At 46.1% G+C, this 8,298-nt stretch overlaps 1 long non-coding RNA gene across 1 annotated transcript in view; it reads right to left on the reverse strand.

Moving 5' to 3' along the window:
- Positions 1-3,839, reverse strand: part of LOC122542415 — a 7,511-nt gene extending 3,672 nt beyond the window's left edge. Inside the window, exons 1-2 of the long non-coding RNA XR_006309802.1 lie at positions 3,786-3,839; positions 2,300-2,451 (exon numbers count right to left, since the gene is read on the reverse strand). This is a non-coding gene — a long non-coding RNA (uncharacterized LOC122542415). The remainder of the gene's footprint in view (positions 1-2,299; positions 2,452-3,785) is intronic.
- Between the last annotated feature and the right edge of the window lie 4,459 nt (positions 3,840-8,298).

Consider the following 8,298-nt stretch of genomic DNA (forward strand, 5'->3'; position numbering starts at 1 on the left):
GAGTGGAGAGATAAATGAGAGGGGGGGGGGGGAGAAAGTAGCATAGAGTACAATAGGTGAATGGGGGTGGGGATGGAGGTCAGAGAGGAGGGTGGGGGAAGGGAGCAAACAGTACATAGGTGAATGGGTGGGGATGGAGGTGATAGGTCAGAGAGGAGGGTGGAGCGGATAGGTGGGAAGGGAGATTGGCCGGTAGGATAGGTCATGAGGACAGTGGTGAGCCGGAAGGTTGGAACTGGGGTAAGGTGGGGGGAGGGGAAATGAGGAAACTGTTGAAGTCCACATTGATGCCCTGGGGTTGAAGTATTCCAAGGCAGAAGATGAGGCATTCTTCCTCCAGGCGTCGGGTGGTGAGGGAGCGGCGGTGGAGGAGGCCCAGAATCCGCTTGTCCTCGGCAGAGTGGAGGGGGAGTTGAAATGTTGGGCCACAGGGCAGTGGGGTTGATTGGTGCGGGTGTCCCGGGAGATGTTCCCTAAAGCGCTCTGCGAGGAGGCATCAAATCTCCCAATGTAGAGGGGACCGTATTGGGAGCAACGGATACAATTAGTGACATTGGTGGATGTGCAGGTGAAATTTTGATGGATGTGGAAGGCTGCTTTGGGGCCTTGGATGGTGGTGAGGGAGGAGGTGTGGGCGCAGGTTTTGCAATTCCTGTGGCGGCAGGGGAGGGTGCCAGGATGGAGGATGGGTTGTTGGGGGGTGTGGACTTGACCAGGTAGTCACGGAGGGAACGGTCTTTGCGGAAAGCGGAAAGAGGTGGGGAGGGAAATATATCTCTGGTGGTGGGGTCTGTTTGTAGGTGGCGGAAATGTCAGCGGATGATGCGGTTAATGCGAAGGTTGGTAGTGTGGAAAGTGAGGACCAGGGTGGTTCTGTCCTTGTTACGGTTGGAGGGGTGGGGTTTGAGGGCGGAGGTGTGGGATGTGGATGAGGTGAGTTGGAGGGCATCTTTAACCACGTGGGAAGGGAAATTGGGGTCTCTAAAGAAGGAGGCCATCTGGTGTGTTCTGTGGTGAAACTGGTCCTCCTGGGAGCAGATACAGTGGAGGAGAGGAATTGGGAATACGGGATGGCATTTTTGCAGGAGGCAGGGTGGGATGAGGTGTAATCCAGGTAGCTGTGGGAGTCGGTGGGTTTGTAAAAAAGTGTCGGTGTCAAGTCGGTCATCATTAATGGAGATGGAGAGGTCCAGGAAAGGGAGGGAGGTGTCAGAGATGGTCCAGGTGAATTTAAGGTCGGGGTGGAATGTGTTGGTGAAGTTGATGAACTGCTCAATCTCCTCGCGGGAGCACGAGGTGGCACCAATGTAGTCATCAATGTAGCAGAGGAAGAGCTGGGGAGTGGTGCCAGTGTAACTACAGAAGGTGGACTGTTCTACGTAGCCAATAAAGGGACAGGCATAGCTGGGGCTCATATGGGTGCCCATGGCTACCCCTTTGGTCTGGAGGAAATGGGAGGATTCGAAGGAGAAATTGTTGAGGGTGAGGAGCATGACTATATCTTCCAGAGGCCTATAACTGACCTTGAGGTGTTGCCCATATTGAGTCAGACATAGCGCAGAAAAAGGCCCTTTCGGCCATCAAGTCCATGTCACCCAGTTTATCATCTTAGCCCTGCAAGTCTATTCCCTTCAAATCTCCATCCAATTCAGGGAACATTCTTTCAAGAGTAATATAGAGGATTCCCAAGCCTGAATCACTGTCGCACAAGTTGACTGGAGACTTTAAAAATACCTCTTTGACCAACTTTTTTACTGCTTGTTTCTTGGATGGTTCAATGTCACAATGCATCTTTGGTTGTTTTTCCACATGCTAAACAAATGCAAGTTATTGCTGGTGATAATACTGAAAAGTAACAATTACAGGCTCCCTGAATAAAGCAGTCTAACACCTTTCAACTTGCTACAACTTCAAGTTAACTCTAGGATAATGCTAAACCTGAATTATAAACTATGACGGTGGATCTTCACCTACACACATATTTTAAAGAAATTAATTTGCAAAAGCAGTATATAGTCAATTATTTAACATTTCATGCTTCCTTTGATCTCTTGCATGCGTGCACACACACCATAGAGCAAGCTCTCACTCTGTGAGAATTTGACTGAAAGATCTGCAGTGGAGAGATTTTGAATCAACCTCTTCAAAGCCCTTGTTATAAACTGGCCAGTGAGAAGCAAAGCTCCATCTAAATATGTACCCAGTAACAATTATAGGTTTCAGCCAATGAGTGTTTTCCATTTATATAAGCCACTTGAGAGACCTGATAACCAGAGTTCCTTATCTATTTAATCATTACCAGATGATCTTTCAGTTCAGTCAGTGTTTACCCTCCATCTGTTGTACCACTCTGGGCTTCATCAACCACACTTTAGCTAATTTCTGAAGTGTATCTGCTCGTGGTTTGGTAGAATTTCCATTTGCTCAGCGAGGTTTGTCGGGTTAGGATGCCTATAACAGAAAGTAAGAGAAATAACAAGATTTCGTCACATGTTGGATAACAAGTAAAGTCTGATACCTTTACCAATTAGATAAAAGTTGATGCAAGTTTTTAAATTATTTTGAATGCCTAGCAGGCGAAAATACCAATTTAGGCAATTCTCCAGGTTGTGAATGGGTTATGTTTCTGAGTTTCTTCACAAGTCAATTTGTACACGTGTGGGAACACAATGCTGGACAATAAAAAGCAGACATTTATAAGTACAGGAAATGCATGTGTGTTGGATATTTAAAATTACTTTCATTCATTGATTCATTGGTGGTCCTTCACAGATAAAGATGACTCTCAGGGTGAGTCTGTGGGTGCCTGGACAGACAGATGTGGCTACTGCAGGCTCTGTTATACATGGGCAGGTGGTGGTCATGCGAAAGGGGTGGGTGGGACATTGGTGAGGCAGCGCGCTCCTTACGCTGCTTCACAACCACCACCCCCACCCTACCCTGCCCCAGACTTTGCTTTTTTCTGACAGCAACTCTCCAGGTGCTTGACACCTTCATGGATGCTCCTCCCCCATTTTGGACGATCTAAAATCAGTGATTCCCAGGTGTCTATGGAAATGCTGCACTTGCCCAGTGAGGCCTTGAGGGTATCCCTGAGGCGATTCCTCTGTCCCACCTAGGGCTGGCCTGCCGTTGTGGCGCTGGGAATAAAGCACCTGGTTGGGAAGCCTTCTGTCGGTCATGGGGACGATGTACCCAGCCCATCGCAGCCCATCAAGGGGGGTTGGGGGGGGTGTCAGTGCCTCAATGCTGGAGACATTGACCTGGTCAAGGACGGTGGTGTTGGTGTGCTGTCCTCCCAGTGGATGGGCAGGATCTTGCTCAGGCAGCATCCAGTGCCTTGAGGTGTCTGCTGTAGACAGTCCACATCTCAGAGCCAAAAAGGAGGGAAGGAATCACTACAACACTGTATGGGACCAAGTCCAGTGGATGGGCAGGATCTTGCTCAGGCAGCATCCAGTGCCTTGAGGTGTCTGCTGTAGACAGTCCACATCTCAGAGCCAAAAAAGGAGGGAAGGAATCACTACAACACTGTATGGGACCAAGTGTGTAAGCACAAGCGTTTATAAATTTATAAATCAGGACCCTCTGTAATAAAATCATTGTGGGAGGGGACAGTGTTAAAAATGTATCAAAAAGAATGAGGGCTGAGCAACGAAGCGAATCTCAAAACCATTCCCCCACGTGCCTATTTCTGGAAGCTTTGAAGTGAGCTGACAGCACAATGGAAATACAGTTCCCACTAGACTTGTCAAAATAAGGATTACAAAATATTTTATCCTGACCTTGTGCAGAAGGTGGATATCTCTCAATGAGACATCTGTCATGAGGCATCTGTGTCCATTTAAGGGAAAAAGAATTGTTACTATATAGCACTTTTCACAAACTCACGATCGAACAAAGCAGTGAAGTAATTTATGAAGAATTGTTGCAATAGTAATGTAGAATGCGCAACAGATAATTTGGACCTCGTAAACTGCAGCAAAGTGATAATGTCCAGATTTACTAGAGTTCATTGTGAGGGGTGGGGAACAAATATTTTCCCTGGTCACTGGGGAGAACTTCCTGATCTTTCCCGGAATCCTATGAGAGGGTGATAGGATCTCAATTATGCCTCATCTGAAAGGTGATCAGCTGATGATACTTTACCACATCGGAACTTAGGAGATATGTTCTTGTCTCTGATGGGAACTTTGAATTGTAACCTTCTTACTTTCCTACAAAGTTCCTATCACTGAGTCACACTGACTGTACGAATGGTTTATTATGTTCTCGGTTAGGCAATGTATCACAGTCCGAAGATTTTCCGACATTCCATGTGTAAGATGCAAGAGGTAAAAATGTAACCAAATCCAACAGAATGTCGGAATTCAGTAATAAAAACAGAAAGTGCTGGAAATACTCAATTATCAGGTAGCTTTTGTGGAGAGAGAAACAGAGTTAATGCTTCAAGTCATAGAGTCACCGAGATACACAGCACGGAAACAGACCCTTCAGTCCAACTTGTCCATGCCAACCAGATATCCCATATTAATCTAGTCCCGTTTGTCAGTATTTGGCCCACATCCTTCTAAACCCTTCCTATTCATATACCCATCCACAGGCCTTTTCAATGTTGTAATCGTACCAGCCTGCACCAGTTCCTCTGGCAGCTCATTCTATACACACACCACCGGCATGAAAACATTGCCCCTTAAGTCCCTTTTAAATCCTTCCTCTCTCACCTTAAACCAATGCCCTCTAGCTTTGGACTGCCCTATCCTGGAGAAAAGACCTTGCGTATTCACTCTATCCATGCCCCACATGATTTTGTAAACATCTCAGATCACCCCTCAGCCTTTGAAGTTACAGGGGAAACAGCCCCAGCTTATTCAGCCTCTCCCTGTAGCTCAAACCCTCCAAGTCTGTTGCACAGAGCAGTTTTCCTGAAAGGGTTAACTCAGAAGCTTTGGAAGAGCTCTGCCCACAAATATAAAAATGACTTTCTGTGAGGAGCTGCCATTTTTATTATCAGTCCTGCAATCTACAGTCATGTAGCATAGACGTAATCACTACCTCTCAGGAGACCATCATATCTCTTATCCATTGTTAATGTAGTTAACTTGTCTTAAGCTAACCCAACTTATTATCTTATTACTTGTAAAAGAAACAAGACAACAGAGTGCAGATTCAAAGTGCTCTGCAAAAGAAGCAAGGGTGAAGTGAGGAAAAACTTTATCATACACCAGGTGGTTAGGGTATGAACAAGTTGGCATGGACAAGTTGGACTGAAGGGTCTGTTATGCTCCAGTGAAAAAAGCAGGAGTAGGCGCTGGAGTAACGATGCTCATTTAATGAGTTATTGCAAGCACGATGGTCCGACTGGCCTTCTTCAGCAATGTAACAATGTAATCAGATTGTCTATGAAACAAAGCAAGGCCTGGAGAAGGATAATAGGTTATAAATAAGGATTGTCTTTTGTAAAAACAGACAAATGGGGGATGGAGAGGAAAGGACTGACTGACTCAAAATACAGAAGCAGCCAAACACGTTTCAGGGAGATTCCAGTTGGCTGTGGGAAGGCCGTGAGTGTCAGGCGACCAATAGCAGGGGTGTGGCGTTTGGCAGGAGGAGATTATGTGAGGGCCCCTCCAGAAATACGCCCAGTTAAAATCGGAAGTTCATGCGGATTGTAATAAACGACCTTTTCTCCTCGTCACCATGGAGAATGAGTCAGGAAGGAGCAGCAGCTGTGCACATGGAGATGAGAATCAACCTTTATCTGTGTTGCCTACTGCAATGACAGGCCACTCACAACCTTCCTCATATTTGTAGCAAAGCTGTTTAAGAAATCAATTGTGGTTTGCCTTATGACTAACCTCACTGCATTTACTACCCAAACTCGCTGTGCTCAGATTTCTGTTCACTGCCTCCGGTACATCCCTCCTCAACCTAACCCAAAACCCACCTCCTTTGATCTCACACAGCGCAAACTGAAGAGAGGATTCAATGAACTTTGTGTCTATGTGGAACACAGCGAGGTTTCCACTGTCCCACCCACTCAGCCCCTTGGTGGGGCTATTCAGTGATCCACAAGTGGGACTGGGTTTTAGATAAAGTGGCAGGCATCTCCCCATCACCACCCCCCACCCCAGCATCTAGGTAAATAAAGCACTTCAGCCAAACACCAACCAAGTGCTCACCACCAATGACTAATATTATTAAACTCGAGAGGGTTCAAAAGAGATTTACCAGAATGTTGCTAGGCTTGGAAGGTTTAAGTTATTAGGAAAAGCTGGATAAACTGGGACTTTTTTCACTGGAGCATAAGAGGTAGAGGGGTGACCTTTATAGAATCGTGAGGGGTTCAGATAAAGTGGATGGTAGGTGTCTTTTCCCCAGGATGGGGAATTTCAAGCCTAGGGAGCTTGAAATCCCCCATGATAAGTTCATGAATAGGAAATGTTTGGAGGGATATGGGCCAAGCACAGGCAGGTGGGACTAACTTAGTTTGAGATTAGGGTCAGCATGGACTGGTTGGATTAAAGGGCCTGTTTCCTTGCTATATGACTCAGTGACTATGACACCAAACTGTAGGAAACTTTGCCTTAGGCACAAACTTTGCCCAACCAGTCCACACCGAGCCTCCGAAGAGTAACCCACCGAGACCCATTTCCCTCTGACTAATGCACCTAACACTACGGGCAATTTAGCATGGCCAATCCACCTGATCTGCACATCTTTGGACTGTGGGAGGAAACCGGAGCACCCGGAGGAAACCCATGCAGACATGGGGAGAATGTGCAAACTCCACACAAATAAGTTTGCCCAAGGCTGGAATTGAACCTGGGTCCCTGGTGCTGTGAGACAGCAGTGCTAACTACTGAGCCACCATGCCACCCACGGTGGGGACCATGGGATCTGGACCATGTAAACTTGCACAATCTATCATTACGTCCAAGGAAGTTTGTGCCTTCATGATAAATGGTAAAGACCACCTTCGATTGTCTTGCCTTGTGTCTCCATCCCCAACATGCAACCTGAGTTCCCCATCTTCTACATTCTCCATTATAGCCCAATGCCACTTGAAAGAGGGAATGACTCGTAATTGCATAGCACCTGACACCACCTCAAAGCCATTTACTGCAAAGATGTAGTCACTGGTGTAACCTGGGAAGCAGAGAAGCCTCATGTACAGAGCAAGATCCCATGAACAACAATGGACTGATGACCAGTTTTCTTTTGCAATGCCCACTGAGGGGATACACATCAACAATAACTTCACTGCTTTGTAACTAAACAGTACCATCATTCCACCACTGTTAATGCTTAACCCCTGCAGTGGAACTTGAACCTAGGTACTTCATGATTTAGACAGGACTAACTCCCCTCAGCTCGCATGCTGCAGCCAATTGTAGTATCGATGCTGTTCTCTGAGCTCAAAACAGGTAACAGCACTGTTCTGAGATTTAACCCATGACCTCCATAGGCTGTATGAGGCAAGATGGTGCATGATAGTCCATTAACTTTGGTATCAGCTTGTCTCAGGGGCTTGGGTCTGTGTCAAAACATTGTGAGTTTAAGTCCCACTCAAGAGCTTAAGCATAAAAATCAAGGCCAACGATCCTACACCTGTACAAGGTGCCACGAGGACAATTACAACATTTAAAAGACATTTGGACCAGTACTTGGATAATAAAGTTTTGGAGGGATATGGGCCAAATGCAGGAAATGGAGCAGTTCAGTTTAGGACGTCTGGTCAGCATGGACAAGTTGGGCTGAAGGGTCTGTTTCCGTCGTGTATGATTTTATGCTTATGATGGGATGCTAAACTGAAGCTGTGTCCCCTATGTGATGGACATTAAACACCCCATGGCAGCATTTTGAAGACAATCAGGAGACTTATCCTGAGTCACAGTTATACAGCACGGAAACAGTCCAACCCGTCCATGCCAACCAGGTCTCCCAAATTAAACTTGTCTCATTTGCCTGCATTTGTCCCATATCCCTCTAAACCTTTCCTATTCATGTACCTGACAATGTCTTTTAAATATTTTAACTGTACTTGCCTCTAATATTTTTTCTGTAGTTCATTCCATACATGCACCATCCTCTGAGTGAAGAAGTTGCCCCCTCAGGTCCCTTTTAAATCTTTCCCCTCTCACCTTAAACCTCTGGTTTTGAACTCCCATACATTGGGGAAAAGACCTTTGCCTGGCCAATGTTTATCCTTTAATCATCATTTAAAAACTGGGTTTTCTGGCCATTATCGCATTGTGGGAGTTTGGTGTGCACATTCTGGCTGATGTGTTTCCTGTG

This window comes from Chiloscyllium plagiosum, chromosome 40, assembly GCF_004010195.1.
Source record: "Chiloscyllium plagiosum isolate BGI_BamShark_2017 chromosome 40, ASM401019v2, whole genome shotgun sequence".
In the NCBI taxonomy this organism is placed as follows: Eukaryota; Metazoa; Chordata; class Chondrichthyes; order Orectolobiformes; family Hemiscylliidae; genus Chiloscyllium; species Chiloscyllium plagiosum.